Raw genomic sequence first — 25,165 nt, forward strand, 5'->3', positions numbered from 1 at the left:
GAAGTCAACGACTCCGGCAATTAGTGCTGTGTCATGGTTAATACATTATTAAACATATGCTTATTTACAGTGATAGCTTTACAAATATGCATGAAGGCATTGAATTTACCAGCTACCAGACAATCCAAGAATTCCTGAAACCCACTGCAAGGTGCTCAGCTTTGTATATAGCCTGGACAGAACCACCAATTCCATGGCCTGAAACAAATATATAATGAGGAAAGCTTGTTTATTTCTTTCACATATGAACACAGAAAATTGGAGCAGGAGTAAGCCTTTCAAGCCTGCAATGTCATTAATCAAGAACAGGGCTGATTTTCTACCTCACTGTCATTTTCTAGCACTGACTATATATCCCTTTCTAACACAGCCATTCATCAAGAACAAGGCTGATTCACTGATGACTGCCATTTATTGAGAACAGGGCTGATCCTCTACCTCACTGCTGGTGAACACATATCCCTTGTATATCCAGAAGATTCTTGATCTCTGTTTTCAATTATTAGGTTGCCATGGCTGTTCAACGTAGAGTATTCCAAATATTCACCACCCTGAGAGAAGATATTTCCCCTGATCACAGATTTAAGTAGGCTTCCCTTTATTCTCACACTATGCCATTGCTCAAACAGCAGAAACATCCTCTCTACATTTAAGGTAGACAAAGGTGCTGGAGAAACTCAGCGGGTGCAGCAGCATCTAAGGAGCGAAGGAAATGGGCAACGTTTCGGGCCGAAACCCTTCTTCAGACATTTCTACATTTATCATGCCAAGCCATTTTAGAATGTTGAAGATGTTAATGATTCTTCAAAACTTTAAAGTTGAAGCCTGTTCAATCTCTCCTCATCCAGCAACTCAGCCTCCTTTAGGTTTCACGTACAACTTTTCATGGGAATCAACAATCCATTCACCAGTAAGCAGCCACTACATTAGTACAATTTTCTGTGATACAGTTGCAACATTGGTATGGTTGCACATAGCTGCATGACCCAGGTTTGAATTTCATCTCAAATGCTGTTTGTGTCGATTTGCACATTTAACCTGTGAACCATAAGGGTTAGAGTCATAGTCATACAGTATGGAAATCACCCCTTTGGCCCACTCATTCATGATGATCAACATGCCCCATCCAAGCTAGTCCCACCTGCCTGTGTTTGGCCCATATCCCTCCAAATCATTCCTATCCATCTACCGGTCCAAATGTATTTTAAGTGTTGTCATAGTGTCTGCCTCAACTACCTCCTCTGGTAGCTTTTTCCATATACCCACCACCCTTTGAGTGAAAAGAAATTCCCCTCAGGTTCATGTTAAATCTTGCCCCTTTCCCCTTAAACGTCTTGATTTTGATTAGCCTATACTGGTTAACTGTGCATTCACCCTATTCATTTCACTCATGATTTTATACACCTCTAAGATTACCCCTCAGCCTCTGCACTCCAAGGAATAAAGTCCAAGCCTGCCCATCTCCTTCCTCTAGCTCACCAGCCCAACATTTTTTCTCCTGTTGATATTCTTTCCATGCCTTTGTTGCTCAAGGTATTGGGGTAAAGGAGGGGTGGGGGAAAAGAGGTGGAAAGAGGGACAGGAAAGTGGAAGAATGGGTATGCACCGGGGTCATAGGAGGGGCGGGGGAGGGAAAAGGAAAATAATTAGGTGGCTGTTACCTAAAATTGGAGAATTCAATGTTCATACCATTAGGTTATAAGCTACACAAGTGTAATATGAGGTCATGTTCCTCCAATTTACTAATGGCCTCACTGTGGCAATGGAAGATTGCTATGCACATGGATGTGCTAGCAAGTCCAGGGTGAAAGTAGAGGAGCTCTAACATGTGTTGGCCAGGAAGAGAAGAGTTGAGAACATATGGGTAGGGTAAGCCATAGGTAAGGGATAAATAAGACATGTTTCAGAGGAACCTCTGTGGAAATTTTGTCATCAGAACAGCTATGACAGAAACAAAGCAACTGGGAGAATGAAATGAAGTCCTTACAGGAAGCCAAGTGTGATGAAGTATATTCAAAATAGGTCTGGGAATCTGTGGGCTCAAAATGGATGTTGGTCATAAAGCATTAATGTTGCACTACCTTTACACTCGTCCAAACAATTAGTTATAAAGTACTTATTTATCTATGAATATTAAAGTATGGATATTAGTGGTTAGATGTTCTCTGGATGGCGAGAGACATTAACACTTCTTTGCATGACACAACACTACACATCATCCCTTTTGGAGAAGTGGGTTTAACCTGGGCCATGTTGTTCCTGGGTTTTTTATAGTTGGTTTTCTTTTCCAAGGAAACATAACTGTCGTATGTGGGAACATCTGCCGGTTCGCTTCTTAGACATCCCAGGTTTGGTTTCTTATGGTTCCTTTTACAGAGTACCATTAATCATTTCTTAAACTTCATGAAATTAGATAAAGGTGCAATCTTATTTTTTTGCATCTATAAATGTCATAGGTTAAAGGACACTGGCATTGGGAAAATATGGTGGGCAACTGCATGAAGTCAACGACTCCGGCAATCAGTGCTGTGTCATGGTTAATACATTATTAAACATATGCTTATTTACAGTGATAGCTTTGCAAATACGCATGAAGGCATTGAATTTACCAGCTACCAGACAATCCAAGAATTCCTGAAACCCACTGCAAGGTGCTCAGCTTTGTATATAGCCTGGACAGAACCACCAATTCCATGGCCTGAAACAAATATATAATGAGGAAAGCTTGTTTATTTCTTTCACATATGAACACAGAAAATTGAAGCAGGAGTAAGCCTTTCAAGCCTGCAATGTCATTAATCAAGAACAGGGCTGATTTTCTACCTCACTGTCATTTTCTAGCACTGACTATATATCCCTTTCTAACACAGCCATTCATCAAGAACAAGGCTGATTCACTGATGACTGCCATTTATTGAGAACAGGGCTGATCCTCTACCTCACTGCCATTTTCTGCTGGTGAACACATATATCCCTTGTATATCCAGAAGATTCTTGATCTCTGTTTTCAATTATTAGGTTGCCATGGCTGTTCAACGTAGAGTATTCCAAATATTCACCACCCTGAGAGAAGATATTTCTCCTGATCACAGATTTAAGTAGGCTTCCCTTTATTCTCACACTATGCCATTGCTCAGACAGCAGAAACATCCTCTCTACATTTAAGGTAGACAAAGGTGCTGGAGAAACTCAGCGGGTGCAGCAGCATCTAAGGAGCGAAGGAAATGGGCAACGTTTCGGGCCGAAACCCTTCTTCAGACATTTCTACATTTATCATGCCAAGCCATTTTAGAATGTTGAAGATGTTAATGATTCTTCAAAACTTTAAAGTTGAAGCCTGTTCAATCTCTCCTCATCCAGCAACTCAGCCTCCTTTAGGTTTCACGTACAACTTTTCATGGGAATCAACAATCCATTCACCAGTAAGCAGCCACTACATTAGTACAATTTTCTGTGATACAGTTGCAACATTGGTATGGTTGCACATAGCTGCATGACCCAGGTTTGAATTTCATCTCAAATGCTGTTTGTGTCGATTTGCACATTTAACCTGTGAACCATAAGGGTTAGAGTCATAGTCATACAGTATGGAAATCACCCCTTTGGCCCACTCATTCATGATGATCAACATGCCCCATCCAAGCTAGTCCCACCTGCCTGTGTTTGGCCCATATCCCTCCAAATCATTCCTATCCATCTACCGGTCCAAATGTATTTTAAGTGTTGTTATAGTGTCTGCCTCAACTACCTCCTCTGGTAGCTTTTTCCATATACCCACCACCCTTTGAGTGAAAAAAAATTCCCCTCAGGTTCATGTTAAATCTTGCCCCGTTCCCCTTAAACGTCTTGATTTGAATTAGCCTATACTGGTTAAAAGACAGTGCATTCACCCTATTCATTTCACTCATGATTTTATACACCTCTAAGATTACCCCTCAGCCTCTGCACTCCAAGGAATAAAGTCCAAGCCTGCCCATCTCCTTCCTCTAGCTCACCAGCCCAACATTTTTTCTCCTGTTGATATTCTTTCCATGCCTTTGTTGCTCAAGGTATTGGAGTAAAGGAGGGGTGGGGGAAAAGAGGTGGAAAGAGGGACAGGAGAGTGGAAGAATGGGTATGCACCGGGGTCATAGGAGGGGTGGGGGAGGGAAAAGGAAAATAATTAGGTGGCTGTTACCTAAAATTGGAGAATTCAATGTTCATACCATTAGGTTATAAGCTACACAAGTGTAATATGAGGTCATGTTCCTCCAATTTACTAATGGCCTCACTGTGGCAATGGAAGATTGCTATGCACATGGATGTGCTAGCAAGTCCAGGTCAGAACAGGGTTGAAGAGCATGAGAGCAGCAGGAATCACAGAAAGGCAGCAGTCAAAGATGGTCTCACAGAATAGAGGTGGCAAATTTTCTTCAAAGTAAACATACCTCAAGGATATTTTGCAGTGCAGCAATAAAAAGGCATTTCCATTTCCATTGCAGTTTCAAGCTCCGGGCAGGCTAGAATCACAGTTGTGGCCTCTCCCTCGCAATCTTCCAGAGTGACTGACTCACGTCCAGGCATCCGAGGTTTTATAGTCCTGCCCCCCCCCCCCCACCCCGGAAGGGACGTTCCCTTCATCATGGTGATTGACAGGCTAGAGGACAAATCAGCTGATCTCAAGATTTTTTTTAAACACTCGCAACTTTTTTATTTTTTATCGATCAGAAAAATCCTCAGGGCTGCATCAGAGGAGGAGGACTGTGAGTAAGATGGTCAAAAATCATAGCGATATAGGGTAACATTTTTTCTAAAATCAATTTACAGCGCAGACAGGAAGTGGTCAAGATGAGACTTTTAGTTATATAGATTGTACTATGTTTACATATTCTGTTGTGCTGCAGCAAGTAAGAATTCCATTGTTCTATCTGGGACATATGACAATAAAACACTCTTGACTCTTGATTTCAGCAATGGCGACACATACAATAACATCATTGTGTACAGCAGTTATTTTGGAAATTTGACTTAATTGTCCCAAGAACACCCATTATTTGCATTCCCAGGACAACAATTTTCTTGCTAAAGTGACCAGCAAACATACCTCTTGACTATTTGATCTTGACCCTCACCCCCAACACACAGGGCTGACAACCCACCTCCATGGTTGTTCCTGAATCAAGGAAGATCCAGTTCCTTAACTCCCAAACTTCACATTTTCCCTGATGCACAACCCTTTATTTGACTGCCACCTGCTTTTTCATCTGAATTCCATCTAAATTACAGTGAAATTCACGCAGAAAATCTATGAGAATTCTGCTTCCATCACGTTCCCAAGCTAAAAGTGCGAGAAAAAGAGTATTCAGTGACACAGTTAAACTTCAAATGGTGCAAAGCATCAATGCCTGAGTTAAGTTTGCATAACCTTGCTCCATGTTCTTGGGTCTATTTTTTAACCTTTACCTTTAATGACATTGTGATGGCAGATCCATTAGCTTCTGTAAAATTTCACTGCTATCATTTAGACATGATTACATTCCATTTAGGTGCCTTGTTTCACAGTTATGCTACTCATTCTGCAATCGAGAGGTCTAGACTATAATCCACCGACTGTAAATTCAAATTCAGCCATAGGAATTTGTAAGTTTCAAATCATGTTTTTATATCTGCAAATTAGAAGCTGTTATTAGTGGAAGTGACGATAAACTATAAAACCTATTGGGTTCAATACTTCAGAAAGGAAAGCTGCCATTCTTATCCAGAATCGCCTGCATATCATTCCAGTCCCATACCCATAACAATGCTCTTTAATGCTCCCTAAAGTGGCCATACATCCACTCCAAAGTATGAAATGACACAAGGAGATTAGTCAGCGATATCCATATCCAAAGAATAATTTATTTTCTAAATGATCTCCTGTTTCTTCTCCAAACCAGTCACATCTCTAGTTTACACAAAACATGGGAGAAAGAAAACAGAAACAAGAGTGGGCTATTTAGATTATCGTGACTGCTCCACCATTCAATGAGTTTTTGACCAAACTTTAATTTAACTCAATTTACAGTGCCATCCCCATGTATAAAAATATTTTCATATGTATATGTGTCATTGATCACTGATTTGAATGTACTGAATAACTTGGCCTCCACAGCCGTCTTGGGTAGTGAGTTCCAAAACTTCAACACCCTCAAGATGAAGTAATTTCTCCTCATTTTGTTTTGAATTTTTGAATGCTTATCATAAGACTGTGACTAGTCTTATGTCTATTTATTATGTACTATTTATTGAAATGCCAGACAGGAGAAATGTCTGTACTGCATCTACTCTGTATGACTGGTATATTTCAATCAGATCACCTTATTGATATCACTTCTGAACTTCTCATTCATTGCTTGATGATGCCAATCAGTATTCTTCAAATCTTACCTGCCAGCCTTTGTCCTGCCCATGCTCTCTTTCAGCTTTCTTCCCGTCCCCCCCACAATCAGTCTGGATCCCCACCCGAAACGTCACCTAGCCATGCTGCCTGACCCAATGATTTCCTGCAGCACTTTTTTCCTACAGTGTCTTTTTTCTTCAAACCTCTCCTTCTTATGATGTAGAAAAACAGGAACATTAAATGCAGAACATGAACAGTGAAAATTGGAATAAACTATGATAAAAAAAAAAAATAATAATTTGAAATAAATAGGAACTGTTTATGTTGAAAAAAGACTTCACCAATTAAGTTTCAATAATAGGCAAAGATGTATTCAAGAATAATTGCTTCCAACATGAGGAATTCAATAAGGGCAACTGCATGAAAACCAGAGATAGACATTACATGTAGCAAAGTGGCCTCTCAAGATATCATTAATCATAGCTTCCAGATTACAGCTATTACAATAAACCCCCCTAAATTACTAGGATTAAAAGGAAATCTGTGGTCTGATGTACTTTTAGATTTACAAATCCACGTCCTGATGTTTTTATAGTCTATTGAATTTGACTTGGTTAAAAATGTATTAAATGAAGCAGTTAAAATATATCATGGCGTAATCTAACCATCACAGTTAGATTAATCATCCTCCATGTTAAAATAAATGTGGACTTCTCCGTGAAACCATATATTTCCGCAAGAACAAAGGCTGATGGAGCAGGAAGTACATTAACCCGCCACTGGCAGTGACAGGAAGAAAATGATAAGAAGACACTCAAAGAGGGGAAACAGGCAATAAAATAATACTCAGAAGGCTTACAGATTGATAACAACATAAATCACAGATGATTTTATGTTTCAACTGCACAAATTACTTTGTTTCTGAACCATGTTATAGGAAATATTGGCTGCCTTATTTTATCCATTGTCAGTATAATGCCTTTTCCATCAGTTATATTCATCTACAGAGCACCAGACCATCAAAGATTGAGGCTCTGAATAAGCGTGAGGCTGTATCTAGCCAGAGTAAACTGATTTCCATGAAGGTCCAGGATTTTGCAACCTTCTGATGATTGAGGACTGTTGGCTAAATGATGATTCACACACATATGATTCGATCTTATAATCAATTAGATAGAGAGGGGACCATTTGACTCATTGTATCTGTGCCGGGCCATGTAGATAGTCAAGGCCATTGTGGAGCTCCATTTCCACATTCTTTCTCTGTAGCCTTAAATTAGTATTCTTAATTTCCTTTTAAAAGTCTTGATTGACTTACAAGCAATGAGTTACAGATCATAAATATTTGCTATGTAACAAAATAGCTTTTCCTCACATCCATCTTTTGCCCCTTGCAAAGAATTGATGTGCCTCGTCCGAGAGTCATTCACAGTTTCTCCATAGTAAACCAATCCAAACGTCATAATTTTGTACAATTCTATCATATGTCCTCTCATTCTGATTATTCTAATTTTAGTATAAAATACATAGCCTCATTTATTTTCTCCTTGCAATTCAAAAAACAAATCACATTTCTTGGGTTTTGATGCTGATAGAGAATTTAATATCATTTATTTGAATGATAGCATGCATATCACATCAGCGTCATCCAACCAATGGCAGATTCTCTAATCTAACTGTATCTTTCATCCATAGAAGTATTCTGGAAAATCTTGTTTGCACCGTTTCTAGGATCTTCACATCCATCGTAAAATGTGATGCCCCCAACTAGAATGCACCAATCCAGTTTCAATTTAACTGCTTTTCCACTGTGTGTTTCTGCTTATGAAGCCCATGATTCTGCATTTACTGCTCCTTCAACATATCCCATAATTTCCAAAGATTTATGCTCAAAATGCACTTTTGTAACTTTGTTCCTGCACAAGATTTTGAAAAGAACCATTTAGCATTTTGTGGCTCCCCTTGTTTCTCTGTCAAAATGCATCACGTGATATTCTCTGTATTGAATTTAATTTGTCACTTGCCACCGTGTCATTTTGCATCAATTACCAAGTTTGGCACTATCTATAAATGTTGACATTTTTCCCTGTTTGATTTGTCACAAGCAACAGTCCTGGTACTGACCTTTTGGAAATTAGCATTTCCAATCCCTATAAAGGTTCCATATAAGGTTATTCTGCAAAGTAAAGATAGTGAAGTAATTCATTAACAAGAAGAGTGGATTAGTTAATTGACAGAAAACAGTGTGAATAAATGGGTGAGTTTCACTTTTGCAAGCAGTAATTAATGGGTTGCTGCAGGTATTTATGGGGCATAGTTTTTGTATAAAGAAAACTGGGAAATAACCTACGAGGAAGACATAAAGAGCCTGCAAAAGGATAAATACATATGAAATAAGTAGGCAAAAGGATGGCTGATAGTGCAATCTGAGAACATTTAAAGTAAAATGAATAGAGAAGCATAATGTTATTCAACTGGTGTGAAGCAAATGATGATGTTTAGAGAGATCTGTAACTATAGGAAGTTGGCATGTAAGTGATTATAAGGCACAGGAAATGTTAGTCATTAGTAGGGGGGAAGGACTTCAAATGATTCCTTGCTACAACTAACTGTACAGGGCTTTGCTGAGACCACACAAAGAAAACTACATATGCATTAATCTCCTTATTATAGAAGAATATATTTATATATTTGCCTTGGAGACTTTATAGTAAGGTTCATTAAGTTTACTTGAGATGAATGGAATATCATGAGGAAAGCTTGAATTGACTAGGCTTGGGCTGAGTTCTGAAGAATGAGAAATTATTTTATTGCGACACAAATTGGTAGGAAGCTTCCTCGGGTAGATGCTGTGAGGATATTTCTCTGATAGAGGAATCCAGTATAAATTAGCTACCATCCGCATAAAGGAATTTGAGAGTGATATAAATAAATAATATGAATTACTTCACTTAGACGTTCTGAATCTTTAGTCTTCTCTATCTCAATGAGCCATACATGTTCATTCATTAAGGATTCTTAAGGTTTATGGCAATAGATATTTAAGGTCTACAGGGATCAAGGATAATGGTGGCCAGACAGGGAAGTGAACTTCAGGTCATCAATTATATCAGCTATGATCTTAACGAATGGTGGAGATGGCTCAAGAGAGAACATGACATAATTCTGTTTTTAATGTTCTCCTGGTCTTTTGTAGTTGCTTGTCAGGTCCTTAAATTCCTTTTTGAAGAAGCGTATATTTGCTTTTTGCTAGAACCCTAGCAACTCCACTTATCTAGGGAGGCTTAAAAAGATCATGACAAACCCTTTTGAAAACACCACCCACATATCCCTAAGCAACTGAGAAAGTTTCCCCACTTGGACCAGATGACTTACTTACTTTCAACAAAGTTAGTCCTTTTATGTTGCACCTTACTGATTATTTTTACTCATTCTGTTCAGAGCAAGACATTGGCAGTATTTTCTTCGGTAAAGGGGCAGTACAGTTGGACAGCTGGTAAAGCTGCTGTCTCACAGCACCAGAGGCCCCGGTTCGATCCTAACATCAGGTGCTGTCTGTGTGGCTATTACACGTTCTCCCTGTGACCCAGTGGGTTTCCTCTGGGTGCTCCAGGTTCCTCCCACATCCCAAAAAAGTACAGGTTTGTAGGTTAATTGGCTTCTGTAAAAATTCCCCTGTATTGTAAGAAATGGAAAGAAAAGTGGGATAAGATAGAACTAGTGTGAACAAGTGATTGATGATCGGCGTAGACTTGCTGGGCTGAAGGGCCTGTTTCCATGTATCTCTAAATCTAAAATAAACTAAAACATACATAAAATATTCCTGGTTTGTACCGTGTTTCTATAAAGAGATAGCCATCCAGCTCCACAAAAGAAATATTGTGGTACTTTTTATGTTCTTTGCCATTCTATTCTCCTATTCTCTCCTGTCCCCTCTTATTTTCCTCATTATTGTAAGATAACAAGTCTGGGAATATCTACTTATGTCTGGGATTGGTGAGCAAAACACTGCAATAGTTGGGTAGCCCCCTTAAGTGGTGCAGAAATGGTGTGCACAACAGGCTAAGTGTGGTCTGGCCTGATTAGATGGGTTAATGATTGGCTCACGAGAGGGGGCATGGCATCTTGTCTAAATGGACAGGAAATGCTATAAAGGACCGTGTCTGGGGCCCTTCCAGAGGAGGAGAGAACCCCAGCCTCGGACTGCGTTGCGAACGGTGCCAGGAGATTGACAACGGGTCACTCTCCAGCGACGCACTTTGCAGTGTACTCAGGGTTTTGTGAGTGCATATGCGGATACTTGAGTCTATGTGTCTTATTAGGCAGTGTAATAAAATACTGTGATATACAAACTGTTGTCTGAATCCGGTGATTTATCGAACACGCATCCTCTCTATCTCTCCTATCAGTGTACACATTTGGTCTGCATCAGACACCCTAGTTTATTCTTTCATCACATTCCCCTTTATCACTCCCAAGATCTTTGGAGTGTTTCCCCTACTTTTCTCCCTGTGGGAACATACCTAGCCTGCAACTGAAATATCACTCCTTTAAATGTTTTCCACTATCCAGTAACTATTCTTGGTTTTAATTTACTCTGGCCAGGCTCCCTTTCCTCCCGTTAAACATAATTTACCTCTGGTTAAAGAGTTGGACATGAGATTTCTCCTCATTATTATCAATTTAAACTTCATAGAACAATGGTTGCCATTCTCAAAATGACATGCTCGCCCACTGACACTGGTACATTTGATTCACCGCATTCCACAAAATAAGAACCAGTAATGCCTCCTTAGATAATGAGTCAAAACATGTTATTCACGGGAATTCTGCAGGGCACATTTAAACTTGTCTCATGGAGATCCTCCCAATGGGGATTTCTGGGAAATGGGAAGAATCAATCTTGATGAGGTTCTGCCCATAACAAATGAGCTCACAAAATGACTTGGCAGATGGCCAAGAAATGCCTACAACTAGGCAGCTATTAACAGTCAAAAACAACAAGTTACTTAGCATGCTAAGAAAACTGTTCTTTAGGCAACGTTGGAAACCTATTGATCAGCTCAAATGTTTAAAGTTCAAGAGCGATATAACTAATATTAGAGGGAGGGAATGATAATGGGTCAAATTACTACAATTTAACACAGACTGAAAGTAAGCATTATTAGCTGTATAGTCATAATCTTTCTCTTGTTCTTTTATTCTTTATACTCAATAACAGTCCCGGCATTAGTTCACGTCTCTGAATCAGAAAATTGTGGTTTCAAATCCTATTACAGTGATTTGAACACATGAATCTCAGCTGACTAAGTTAACCAGTTGGATCTCATTTTTTTAAGGAGATGTGAAATAACATCTTTATATTTCTTTATGATAAACAAGGATCCATTTGGCCTATTGAATCTATCAGTCTAGCAGTCCCTTCAGGCCCATTCCACTTATTGCCAAGTATCCTGTTCTCACATACCCATCAAATCCCATGGCGGTTTCCTAACAATTTCCCTCACACCACCTACACTCGGGGTAATTTACAGCAGTCACAGGGATGTGGAGGAAACTGGTACAGGGTATCTATTATGTTGCTACAGCTGCATTCAACATGAGGCAGATAATGGCAGCAATGGACCCATGTCCTGGCATGAGACATATTTTCAGGAGAGTAGAGGTAGCTGTTCAGGATGTTATAAAAAATGACCAAACATGGCCATCTGTGACATCTGTTAGCTGTTTCGCCTGGATAATTTGTATGTAATGCAGGCAACAATGGAATCATGATCCTGTGTAAGTCATTATCTTCACGGAACCTAAAATATCGAGTGCTATGCTGAAGATATAGTAAACAAAATCACAACATTGGATTGGAACATAACCATATACAACATTCATTAGTTGATCTGAATGAATGTGAATTGTATACATTAATTCTTAATTATATGTTTATGAATAAAATATTCGCTCCTCTTATATTATATGCTCTTTGGAAGTAATAGTTAAGGGGAAATTACCAGTTTATATGCTTCACAGACTTCAATGCCAGGTCTGCATTTAGAAAAGCAGCTGATTATTTGTCTAGCAGTAGAACTCAGGATATGAATGTTTCGTTGTGCAAGACATTTCTTATAATTCATTAACTGCACAAAGGCTTCTTTTGTATGGAATGGATAATACACCTATTCATGTGAAACAGCATGCGAGTTGTATAAAACTTTTATCTGAGAGATAATATTCCATCATACAGTCCACAAAAAATACAAGAGAAAAAAATTTGAAAAAAAATTTGTGATAGGTAAAATATACATCCTAAAATGTGTAATAAGTAATACAAGAAATTGGTTTCCAGATGATTCAGATCATTAATTGGTGCCAAGCCACAATCTATGTATCTATCTTTACATAACTAAAACTCTGATCTTGTGCTCTCCCGGTTTGAGGGGGTTTTCTATTTGCGCAAAAACGGTACACGATAGCGCTACGATTTTTCGCCAGGTTACTCAGCGTTCTCCTGTGCTGCGAGTGCTACAAGTTTCCTTCCGATCTGTGGTATATTGTAAAAGTTATCAAGGTTTAAAAAACTTTAAAACCGTGCATGCGCAGATTCCTTCAGTCAGCGCCACGCAGATTGGTCGTTTCTCCTATCAGTCAAAGCCACGGCCGGGACGACGAAGCATTTTCTTGCCCCACCGGCTGCGGCCTGTCCCGCCTCACTCACAAACTCCTCTCTCCCCCCTCCTCACAGTAACTTATCTATCGTCTCCCCCATCACCGGCGGCGGACGTGGGGGAGAGGGGTTCAGTGGAGGCCCAGTGGAGGCCATGGTCCCATCTCTCTCTACTTTATCACTCACCTCTCTCCCCCCGCTCCCCCATTTACCCGTCCTTAATGGTCCGTCTACTCTGTCGGCGCAGTTGCGGTAACTCACCCTCACGGCCCTCTCGGAGGACACCTTCTCCTCCACCTCATCGGAACTCGTGGTGTCTATGTGACGAACACAGACTCCATCCTCCCCCCCCCCCCCCCCCCCCCCCCCCCCGTGGCCCGACCAGGCGGCAATGGCGAGCAGGTAAGCGGGTGGGCAGGGCGGCAGCTGCAGGTGGGAGGGCAGAGCGGGGACGGACCGAGCGGCGGCTGAGCCGGAGTGGGCAGAGGGAGGGAGTGAGAGTCGAGTTGCAGGGTGGCCGAGCTGTTTGCGCGGAGTTTGAGTAACTCACACACTCACACGATGCAACCTGGTCCAATCGTCAAGACAACTGGATCTAAACCACAGCTAACAATGAATGACCTGTGGAGGAAGGAACTGCAGATGCTGCTTTTTATGGATGGAGGGAGGGAGTGACCTGAGGGTAGGGGAAAGGAGAGGGAGGGAGAGGTGAAGGAGTGATTTGGGAAGGGGAGGATGAGAGGGTAAAAGATCCTGGGGAAATGAGGAGGGAGAGTGGGGGCATTGAGGGACAGGAAGGGGTAGGGAGGGAGAGGGGGAATATGGGGGAGGTGAGGAGAGTGGGGAGGAGGGGGAATAGAGGGAGAGGAGGGGGGGTAGGGATGGGAGAGGAGTTATGGAGAGAGGAAGGGAGTGACTGAGGGTAGGGAAAAGGAGAGGGAGGGAGAGGTGAGGGAAGGATTGAGAGCCGTGCCTGCGCAGTTGGGGGGCTGTGCGTGAGTGGTGCAATATTGCGTTGGGGGGGGACGGGTTGCATTGGGGGAACGGGTGAGTGGTGAAATATTGTATTGGGGAACGGGTTGCGTTGAGGAACCAGGCCTCCCGTGTGACAGGATTCCAACGGATCCCACTTAGTCTAGTGGACAATAATGGTACAAGGAACTGTAGATGTTGGAATCTTGAGCAAAACAGAAAGTGCTGGAGAAACTCAGCGGGCTAGAGTTTCTGTGGAGGAAATGGACATGTCATTTTGGGTCAGGATCCTTCAACAGACATTATAATCTGGGGTGGAAAGCTGTAAAAGAGAGGATAGTGGTGGGGAAAAGCCTGGCCAGGCAAGTGATAAGTTGTGGACAAAAATGCTGGAGAAACTCAGTGGGTGAGGCAGCATCTATGGAAAGAAGGAAATAGGCAACTTTTCGTGTCAAAACCCTTCTTCAGACTGATGTGAGGGTGGGGGGTGGGGGGCCGGGAGGAAGAAAGGAAGAGGTGGAGCCAGAGGGCTGAGGGAGAGCTGAGAAAGTAAGGACTACCTGAAATTAGAGAAGTCAATATTCATACCAAGCGAAATATGAGATGCTGCTCCTCCAATTTACGGTGGTCCTCACTCTGGCCATGGAGGAGGCCCAGGACAGATCATATGCGGAATGGGAGGGGCAGTTGAAGTACTGAGCCACCGGGAGATCAGGTTGGTCATTGCGAACCGAGCGGAGATTATATGTTGTTACAGGTTAGGGGGTGGGGGAGTTGATAGGCAGATGGGTGGAGGAAGTGACAAAGGCTTGAGGTGAAAAGGAGACAAAGGGTGTCGGATAAGGTGAGAAAAGGTGTGAACTGTAAAGCCAGAGGGCAGTATATAGGCAGAGTGGTAGATTCAAGTGTAATCTGTTCCAATCTCTCCCCTGGCATCTGTCAACAAGATAATACTAGTTTCTGTGTTACCACAAATGGATAACGAGAAAGTCAATATTTTCAGCTTTATTCAACTGTTTTCCAGGGTTATACTAGCCAATATAACTTCGGAACAGGATTGAGACTATATGAAATTTAGAACACAGAATAGCACAAGAACACGCCCTTCAGCCCACACTGTTTGTGTCAAACTAATTCTTATATGCCTGGGCATAATCCTCATCCCTCCATTCCCTGCCTATCTATGTGCCTCTCCAAAAATCTCAAATTTTGCCAACGGAAGAGAATTATTTATACCTTCAATCAACTCACCTGGATCAGAAAAACGGCAGAAATCAGCGCCATAATGGACAAGCTGCTAGTGCACTTGAAGGCACTAGCAATATCGCGATCTCCTGCAACTGCGGGAGCCCCCGACTGCAAGCGTTCCCTCGATCGCTGAAGAACACCCGACCCGACTGGGGATCACAGATAATGTACCTGGAAACACTGGGAAAAACCTCCGGAGCCGACGGGCAGGATCTCCCAGCAGCAACGGTGCTGGAGCTGCTGTCTGCAAGGGAATCCCCGTTCCAGCGCAGGTTTGCAGGAACATCAGGTACAGTAAGCACAGTACCTAGAAACAACGGGGAGGCCTCCATTGTGTCCGGAAACGTGGCCAAAGGGCAGGACTTCAGGTCAGACTGAAGCGCAGGGGACTTTGACCCCCTCTCCCTAGCATTCGACTGACCAATGTACAGTCGCTTGAAAACAAAGTGGAGGACTTAAGGGCAAGACTGCTTTACCAAAGGGAGCTGAGGGAATGCTCTGTGTTCAATTTCACAGAGACATGGCTCACCCCCAGCTCCCCAGACTCAGCAGTCCAGCCTGAAGGTTTCTCCATCCATCGCATGGACCGTACACTGGCATCTGGGAAAGGGAGAGGAGGGGGCATCTGCCTCATGGTCAACGCAGCGTGGTGCTCAGACGTGGCAGTCCTATCCAACTCCTGCTCTCCACACCTGGAACACCTAGCTGTGAGGTGCTGTCCCTTCTACCTACCAAGGGAATTCACCTCCATCATCCTGACCGCGGTCTACATCCTTCCCCAGGCAGATGTCCATCTGGCACTGGGAGAGCAGCACGTGTGGTCAACAAGCACCAGACGGCTTACCCCGGGGCATTTATCACCATAGCCGGGGATTTCAATAAAGCCAACCTTAAGAAATCGCTCCCTAACTTCCACCAACATGTCTTCTGCAGCACCAGAGGACCAAACACCCTCGACCACTGCTGCACGACCATCAAGGATGCCTATCGCTCTATCCCTTGCCCTCACTTTGGTAAATCCGATTCATACTGCGGTGCTGCTTCTTTCTGTAGACTGGGCAATGTTCAGGGACTCGGCAACGGACCTGAATGAATACGCCATAGTTGCTACAGACTTCATAAAGAAATGTGTGGAGGACTGCATCCCAACAAAAACCAGAAGCTTTAGATGAACCATGAGATCCGCATTCTTCTGAAGACTAGATCCTGGGCATTCAGGTCTGGAGATACAGAGGTCTACAAGAAGTCCAGATACGACCTTGGTAAGGCCAACTAAAAGGCCAAATGGGACTTCTGCTCCAAGCTGGAAGATGAGACAGATGTTCGGCAACTGTGGCGGGGCTTGAATGCAATCACCTCCTACAAGGCAAAATCAGGAGGCAGCTCAAATGTCAGCGGAGCATCACTCCCTGACGAGCTCAATGCATTTTACACACGCTATGATAGGGAGAACACTGATGTGCCTTCCCGAGCCCCCATTTGCCGTGATGGTATTTTGGTCACAGTCACGGAGGCCGACGTCAGAAGATCCTTCAGAGGGGTGAACCCTCGGAAAGCGCCTGAACCTGATGGTATACCCCGGCGTGTTTTAAAAACCTGTGCGGACCAACTGGCTGGAGTTTTACGGACATTTTCAACCTCTCACTTCTGAGGTCTGAGGTTCCCACCTGCTTTAAAAGGGCATCAATAATACCGGTGCCTAAGAAGTGCAAGGTGACGTGCCTCAATGACTATCGACCAGCGGCACTAACGTCTGTGGTGATGAAATGCTTCGAGAGGCTGATCATGGCTCAAATCATCTCATACCTCGACAAAAACCAGGACTCACTGCAGTTCGCTTACTGCCAGAACAGATCAACAGTGGATGCGATCTCGCTGGCTCTCCACTCCGCTCTGGACCACTTGGACAACAAAAACTCATATGTCAGGCTGTTATTCATTGACTACAGCTTGGCATTGAATACCATCATACCCTCCAAGCTCTCAGACCTGGGTCTCTGCGCATCCCTCTGCAATTGGATCCTCGACTTCCTCATTCACAGACCACAGACTGTTCATATTGGTGGAAATGTGTCATCCTCGATAACAATCAGCATGGGAGCACCTCAAGGCTGCGTGCTCAGCCCCCTGCTGTACTCGCTCTATACTCATGACTCCGTAGCCGGACATAGTGCGAACTCCACCATCTCCGACGACACCACTGTTGTGGGACGTATCAATGATGAGGAAGAGTCAGAGTATAGAAGTGAGATCAACCGATTGACCAGATGGTGCCAGCACAATAACCTGGCTCTCAACACCAGCAAAACCAAGGAACTGATTGTGGACTTTGGAAGGGGTAGGATGGGGACCAACAGTCCCGATTTATATCAACGGGTCGATGGTGGAAAGGGTCAAGAACTTCAAATTCCTGTGCATGCATATTTCCGAAGATTTCTCTTGGTCCCAGAATCCTGAGAAGATTACAGAGAATCAGTATGTCAAGGAGGACTCTCTCGAAATTCTACAGGTGCACTGGAGAGAGCATGCTAACCAGTTGTATCATGGCCTGGTTCGGCAACTTGAGCGTCCAGGAGCAGAAAAGGCTGCAAAAGGTGGTAAGCACAGCCCAGTCCATCATCGGCTCTGACCCCCCTACCATCGAGGGGATCTATCGCAGCCGCTGCCTCAAAAAGGCTGCCAACTTCCTCAAAGACCCATACCATCCTGGCCACACACTCATCTCTCCACTGCCATCAGGTTGAAGATACAGGAGCCTGAAATCTGCAACATCCAGGTTCAGGAACAGCTTCGTCCCCACAGCCATCAGACTATTAAACACAACTTCAAACAAGCTCTGAACTATAACAGCCTGTTGCACTTTATCTGTTTATTTATGTGTGTATCAGGCACGTGCCATGAGTAATTACTCGGGGTACGCAGTCAGTCAGCTTTAAAAAAAATCTTAAACGACGCATGCGCAGATTATTCTCCTCTCCGTAAAAATAAAAAATAAAAATAAAGAAAATAACAATTCAATTTGCCCAAGGCTTTCAAATCTCCTTCATTCTGAATTACTGAATTGGTGGGGGTGGAGGGTGACGGCAGGTGGAGAGATGGTGGGAAAAACGAGAGCACACCGTGATAAGTTGAATCAGTTGTGATCTTATTGAATGACAATACTAGTTAAAGGGACCAATTGGGGGGAGACGCTCCTGTCCTCCCGCAACTTTACCCCTAGCCAGGCTCCCCACACGCTGTGAAAGGAACTCTCCCTCTCCTCCTCCCCCCTCACCCCCCCCCCCCCCCCCCCCCCCCCCAGCGGCGCTGTTCTTTTACAGTTGCTTCCCATCACCTGCTAGGAATGAGGGATAGACTTGGCTAGCCATCAGTGCAGCAGCATCGTTCTTGATATTGCAGTACTGAGGGATAGCCAAGTCTATCTTTCTTGGCTAACAACCCTCGGCCTCCAAGATGCAGGTACATTTTTGTGCCTTATTTTTGGGTAAAAAATGGCATCTTCATTGCCTGGAAATACGGTATTTAAAAACATATAGCTCAAAGAAATCTACTGACCACATTATTTGTATACAAACTCCTTCTCTCTTTGTTTCTTAAGATACTCTTAAGATAATGCAATCCATGTTTGAATGGCAAAGAAACTTGCGCTGCGCCTGCACAGTAGGCTGCTTCGCAGTACGCAGTCCACGCTGCAAAGGCAGAATTTCAGCTGCCTTCAGCTCCCCTTGAAATTGACAGCTTGAAACAGCGTCGACGGGACGTGGGCTGCACAGACTTTTGCGTGTTACATGTACTGCGCATGTGAGGCACGGAGAATTATGCCTACCTAATAGATCGATCTCTTAGGTAGACATAAATCTCCCGTGCCATTACTATTTATATTTAATAATTATAATTTTATAATTTTAGTCAGGGTAGGCAGTGCCTACCTTGCCTACCCTGATGGCACGCGCCTGGTGTGTATATATATATTCTATGGTATATGGACACACTGATTCTGTATTTATGCCTACAATATTCTGTTGTGCTGCAACAAGCAAGAATTTAATTGTCCTATCTGGGACACATGACAGTAAACTCATGGCAATAAAGTCTCTTGACTTGATCTGCCTCAACCACCACCCCCCGTGACATGTTCTAAAGGACTCGCCATCTTCTGTGTAAAAACCTGCCGCTCCACATCGCCTTTAAACTTAACCCCTCTCACCTTAAAGCTATGCCCTTAAGTAATGCGGACTGCACAGAGCTAGTCAGAGGAGGCAGAGGAGCGACTTCACAACGGCTTGCATTTGATAGAATGTGTAATGGTCAACTTTTTGGCAACGGACCAGAATGAACATGCCACAGTTATTATTGACATCATAAGGAAATGTGTGGAGTGTGTTTCTAGCAAGATCATATAGTCCCTAACCAGAAGCTTTGGATGAACTCAGTCCAATCTGCTGAGGACCAGATTTGTGGCATTCAAGTCAAACAATCAAGTCTGAAATCCAGCTATGACCTACAAAAGCCATCAAGAACACAAAGAAACACTCCTGGTCTAAATTGGAGGCTCAGATGAATGCTCGGCAACTGTAGATGGGTTTGCATGCCATCACTTCTTACATGATGAAATAGAGTAGATCAAATGATAACAATGCATGACTCCACGCCACCACACAGAACACCATTGGTCATATCTAGTCAAAGAAACATACTTCACTACTTCAGCCAGCCAATCTTGGATCCAACTTACCAACTCATTGTGGATCCCATATGACTTCATCTGTATTAAACGCAAGACTTTTTCAAGTTATAACTGGAGATGGAACAGTTATAGAGTTGAGGTATAATAATATAGAAAAGTGAACATCATTGAATTTGACTACTGGGATTTTCGTTTCACAACTAATTCAGATTTCCAGCAAGTTTAAAAGACATGATTTTCTGATGTAGATGTTTCTGATGACTTTTACTGCTAAAAGTATTCACAGTAATGTGGTAGAATGAGGAAATACTCCCTGCAAAGTCATTGGCTGAATTCTGCATGGAGACGACTGCTCACAGTGAGCTGAATTCTTGGCGAGGTGCCAATGGGAATGTACTAGACTTTGGCTTGACGCTGACATAGCTCTGTTAGCAAAACCAGCTCTTAATAAAGGTAGTAAGATGCTGGTGTCACATGAAAGGGCCACAGCTGTATAGCAACATTGAACTGAAATTGCCATTTCTTTATTTCCCTGTACATACAGCTGTTGCACTATTTACAGGTGTTTCACTCAAAAAATATGAAAGAAGCAATTAATGTGATATTTTTACTGCAGCTCTTCCTGTAATCAGTGAAGCCACTGATTCCTATATCTGTATTCATGGTCCCATGGGAGGGGGAGAGGAGGGAATGGATTGGGAAATGAGTTTTGCTTCGGCATTAGGTAATCAAAGTCCAGGAAATTACAAATTAAAGAAGAATCCACTGCATAAGGCTAGTTACCAAAATACATTGAAACGCAAAGAGGATCTGCAAGAACCTGAGCTAGATTCATCTTGATTATTGGTGATGACTACCTGCCCTTGCAATGTTCTTGTTCTAACCATTTTTGCACTCCACCCAGTTCAATTCCACCCACTGTGAGTCAAAATAAATTCCATAGTATTGCAATAATCACAGGTGAATAGCAATTTTGAACAAAGCCTCGGTATTCATTCAAAGCATTTGTTAAACGGAACAACAATTCAAAGTAATCTGTCTACTCCAAATATATATAACATTATGCAAGGCCTGCACTGAGTGAATAGAAAAACCTATTTTTCCAAGAGGCAGAGATTTAAAGCTATTGGGAATAAGAATAAAGTGAAATACAGAAGGATATTTATAAATCCAAAGGATAAGATAATTCACTACTGGAAAGGACAGTGGAGACAGAAAAATATTATGGTGTTTAAAAGATACTTGGCTTGGCATTTTAAATATTGTAGAATATAAGGGTATTAACCAAGATCCAGGAAGAAAGATTAAGCTGGATAGTATTTCCGATTAACCACTGTGATATTAATGATGCCTCCCCCTTCACTCTCCTCCACTCATCTGGTTCCATCTGTCTACATTTTATTTATCTTTCTTCTGTCTGTCTCCATCCATTGTCTATTTGCCTCTGCTTCCCATCTCCACCCCCACCCCCCCCCCTTCCCCCTCACCTATTTTACTTGGCTATAATACTCATAATTGGTTAAATCATTCCAATATATTGCGCCTTTGCCTATACTATTCTTCTCTTTCACCATTTTGAACACTGGAGGAACCAATCTATATCCTGAATGCTGACATAGGAGCAGAATTAGGCTATTTTGCTTACCGAGTCTACTCCACCATTCGATCATGGCTGATCTATGTTTCCCTCTCAACCCCATTCTCCTGCCTTCTCCCTGTAACCTATGATAAGAGGTAAGAGATCTGTTGATCAGTTTTGTTCAACAAAATTAACATCGTGGATACACCAATGGAAATTAAATTGGCTGAATGGGATTTTATTGATATTGCAGTTCTCCTTATTGTCCTCCATAATTTTGTAATATTTCAGGAGAGATGAATTAAAAATGGTAAAGGTAGTTCACTTTGGCCCAGATTTTGCTGGCTTTGTTAACAGTCTGCACAGAACTGCGAGCATCTATCTACCTAAGTGCTAGCATATTTTGGACTCCCACGCATTTATTAAAGTTTTGACTTTATAGGCCAAGTCATGTTAATGATATCACTGCTGCACTTGACTCTGCATGCTTCTTCAATTACCTTCCTTCGTTCATAGAGTCAAAGACAGGGATGTTTGCTGATGATTGCCACAATGCTCAGCACTATTTACAACTCCTGAGATACTGAAGGTATCACCCAAATGCAGCAATCTAGACAATACCAGGCCTGAGCTGATTGGTGGTAACATTCGTGCTGCACAAGTAGCAAAAAATTCATTAAAAAACCTCATCCATCATTAAGTTTGTGTGCTACAGTGACATGCAAGTAATATGGAAAAAAATGAAATAGATGTGTATGAAAGCTGACAAGATTCTAATCACTTTGAACAAAAGCCCTTTTGCTTTGCAATATGAAAGGTTATCAGCTGTGGTAACTGACCTGTTGATGTGAATTCCACAGTGCAGAGGGGAAAATGTAGATGTTTCTGATGACCTTTACTGCTAAAAGTATTCACAGTAATGTGGTAGAATGAGGAAATACTCCCAGCAAAGTCATTGGCTGAATTCTGCATGGAGACGACTGCTCACAGTGAGCTGAATTCTTGGCGAGGTGCCAATGGGAATGTGCTAGACTTTGGCTTGACGCTGACATAGCTCTGTTAGCAAAGCCAGCTCTATTAAGGTAGTAAGATGCTGGTGTCACATGAAAGGGCCACAGCTGTATAGCAACATTGAACTGAAATTGCCATTTCTTTATTTCCCTGTACAGCTGTTGCACTATTTACAGGTGTTTCACTCAAAAAATATGAAAGAAGCAATTAATGTGATATTTTTACTGCAGCTCTTCCTGTAATCAGTGAAGCCACTGATTCCTATATCTGTATTCATGGTCCCATGGGAGGGGGAGAGGAGGGAATGGATTGGGAAATGAGTTTTGCTTCGGCATTAGGTAATCAAAGTCCAGGAAATTACAAATTAAAGAAGAATCCACTGCATAAGGCTAGTTACCAAAATACACTGAAACGCAAAGAGGATCTGCAAGAACCTGAGCTAGATTCATCTTGATTATTGGTGATGACTACCTGCCCTCAATGTTCTTGTTCTAACCATTTTTGCACTCCACCCGGTTCAATTCCACCCACTGTGAGTCAAAATAAATTCCATAGTATTGCAATAATCACAGGTGAATAGCAATTTTGAACAAAGCCTCGGTATTCATTCAAAGCATTTGTTAAACGAAACAACAATTCAAAGTAATCTGTCTACTCCAAATATATATAACATTATTCAAGGCCTGCACTGAGTGAATAGAAAAACCTATTTTTCCAAGGCAGAGATTTAAAGCTATTGGGAATAAGATTAAAGTGAAATACAGAAGGATATTTATAAATCCAAAGGATAAGATAATTCACTACCGGAAAGGACAGTGGAGACAGAAAAATATTATGGTGTTTAAAAGATACATGGCTTGGCATTTTAAATATTGTAGAATATAAGGGTATTAACCAAGATCCAGGAAGAAAGATTAAGCTGGATAGTATTTCCGATTAACCACTATAATATTAATGATGCCTCCCCCTTCACTCTCCTCCACTCATCTGTTTCCATCTGTCTACATTTTATTTATCTTTCTTTTGTCTGTCTCCATCCATTGTCTATTTGCCTCTGCTTCCCATCTCCATCTCCACCCCCACCCCCCTCCCCTCCCCTCACCTATTTTACCTGGCTATAATACTCATAATTGGTTAAATCATTCCAATATATTGCGCCTTTGCCTATACTATTCTTCTCTTTCACCGTTTTGAACACTGGAGGAACCAATCTATATATTGAATGCTGACATAGGAGCAGAATTAGGCTATTTTGCTTATCGAGTCTACTCCACCATTCGATCATGACTGATCTATGTTTCCCTCTCAACCCCATTCTCCTGCCTTCTCCCTGTAACCTATGATAAGAGGTAAGAGATCTGTTGATCAGTTTTGTTCAACAAAATTAACATCGTGGATACACCAATGGAAATTAAATTGGCTGAATGGGATTTTATTGATATTGCAGTTCTCCTTATTGTCCTCCATAATTTTGTAATATTTCAGGAGAGATGAAAGAAATGGTAAAGGTAGTTCACTTTGGCCCAGATTTTGCTGGCTTTGTTAACAGTCTGCACAGAACTGCGAGCATCTATCTACCTAATTGCTAGCATATTTTGGACTCCCACGCAGTTATTAAAGTTTTTACTTTATAGGCCAAGTCATGTTGCACTTGACTCTGCATGCACTTGACTCTGCATGCTTCTTCAATGACCTTCCTTTGTTCATAAAGTCAAAGACAGGAATGTTTAGAAACATAGAAATTAGGTGCAGGAGTAGGCCATTCGGCCCTTCGAGCCTGCACCGCCATTCAATATGATCATGGCTGATCATCCAACTCAGTATCCCGTACCTGCCTTCTCTCCATACCCCCTGATCCCCTTAGCCACAAGGGCCACATCTAACTCCCTCTTAAATATAGCCAATGAACTGGCCTCAACTACCCTCTGTGGCAGAGAGTTCCAGAGATTCACCACTCTCTATGTGAAAAAAGTTCTTCTCATCTCAGTTTTAAAGGATTTCCCCCTTATCCTTAAGCTGTGACCCCTTGTCCTGGACTTCCCTAACATCGGAAACAATCTTCCTGCATCTAGCCTGTCCCACCCCTTAAGAATTTTGTAAGTTTCTATAAGATCCCCTCTCAATCTTCTAAATTCTAGAGAGTATAAACCAAGTCTATCCAGTCTTTCTTCATAAGACAGTCCTGACATCCCAGGAATCAGTCTGGTGAACCGTCTCTGCACTCCCTCTATGGCAATAATGTCATTCCTCAGATTTGGAGACCAAAACTGTATGCAATACTCCAGGTGTGGTCTCACCAAGACCCTGTACAACACAGTAGAACCTCCCTGCTCCTATACTCAAATCCTTTTGCAATGAAAGCTAAAATACCATTCGCTTTCTTTACTGCCTGCTGCACCTGCATGCCTACCTTCAATGACTGGTGTACCATGACACCCAGGTCTCGCTGCATCTCCCCCCTTCCCAATCGGCCACCATTTAGATAATAGTCTGCTTTCCCGTTTTTGCCACCAAAATGGATAATCTCACATTTATCCACATTATACTGCATCTGCCGAACATTTGCCCACTCACCCAGCCTATCCAAGTCACCTTGCAGTCTCCTAGCATCCTCCTCACAGCTAACACTGCCCCCCCAGCTTAGTGTCATCC

The 25,165-nt window shown here is 42.3% G+C and overlaps 1 protein-coding gene across 1 annotated transcript in view; it reads right to left on the reverse strand.

The window, feature by feature from the left end:
• Positions 1 to 22,429, reverse strand: part of LOC129706979 (GRB2-related adapter protein-like) — a 116,085-nt gene extending 93,656 nt beyond the window's left edge. The window contains exon 1 of the mRNA XM_055651681.1: positions 22,342 to 22,429. The gene's annotated coding sequence lies outside the window, so the exon portion shown is untranslated. The remainder of the gene's footprint in view (positions 1 to 22,341) is intronic.
• Between the last annotated feature and the right edge of the window lie 2,736 nt (positions 22,430 to 25,165).

The sequence above is a fragment of the Leucoraja erinacea genome, chromosome 20 (genome assembly GCF_028641065.1).
Source record: "Leucoraja erinacea ecotype New England chromosome 20, Leri_hhj_1, whole genome shotgun sequence".
Lineage (NCBI taxonomy): Eukaryota > Metazoa > Chordata > Chondrichthyes > Rajiformes > Rajidae > Leucoraja > Leucoraja erinaceus.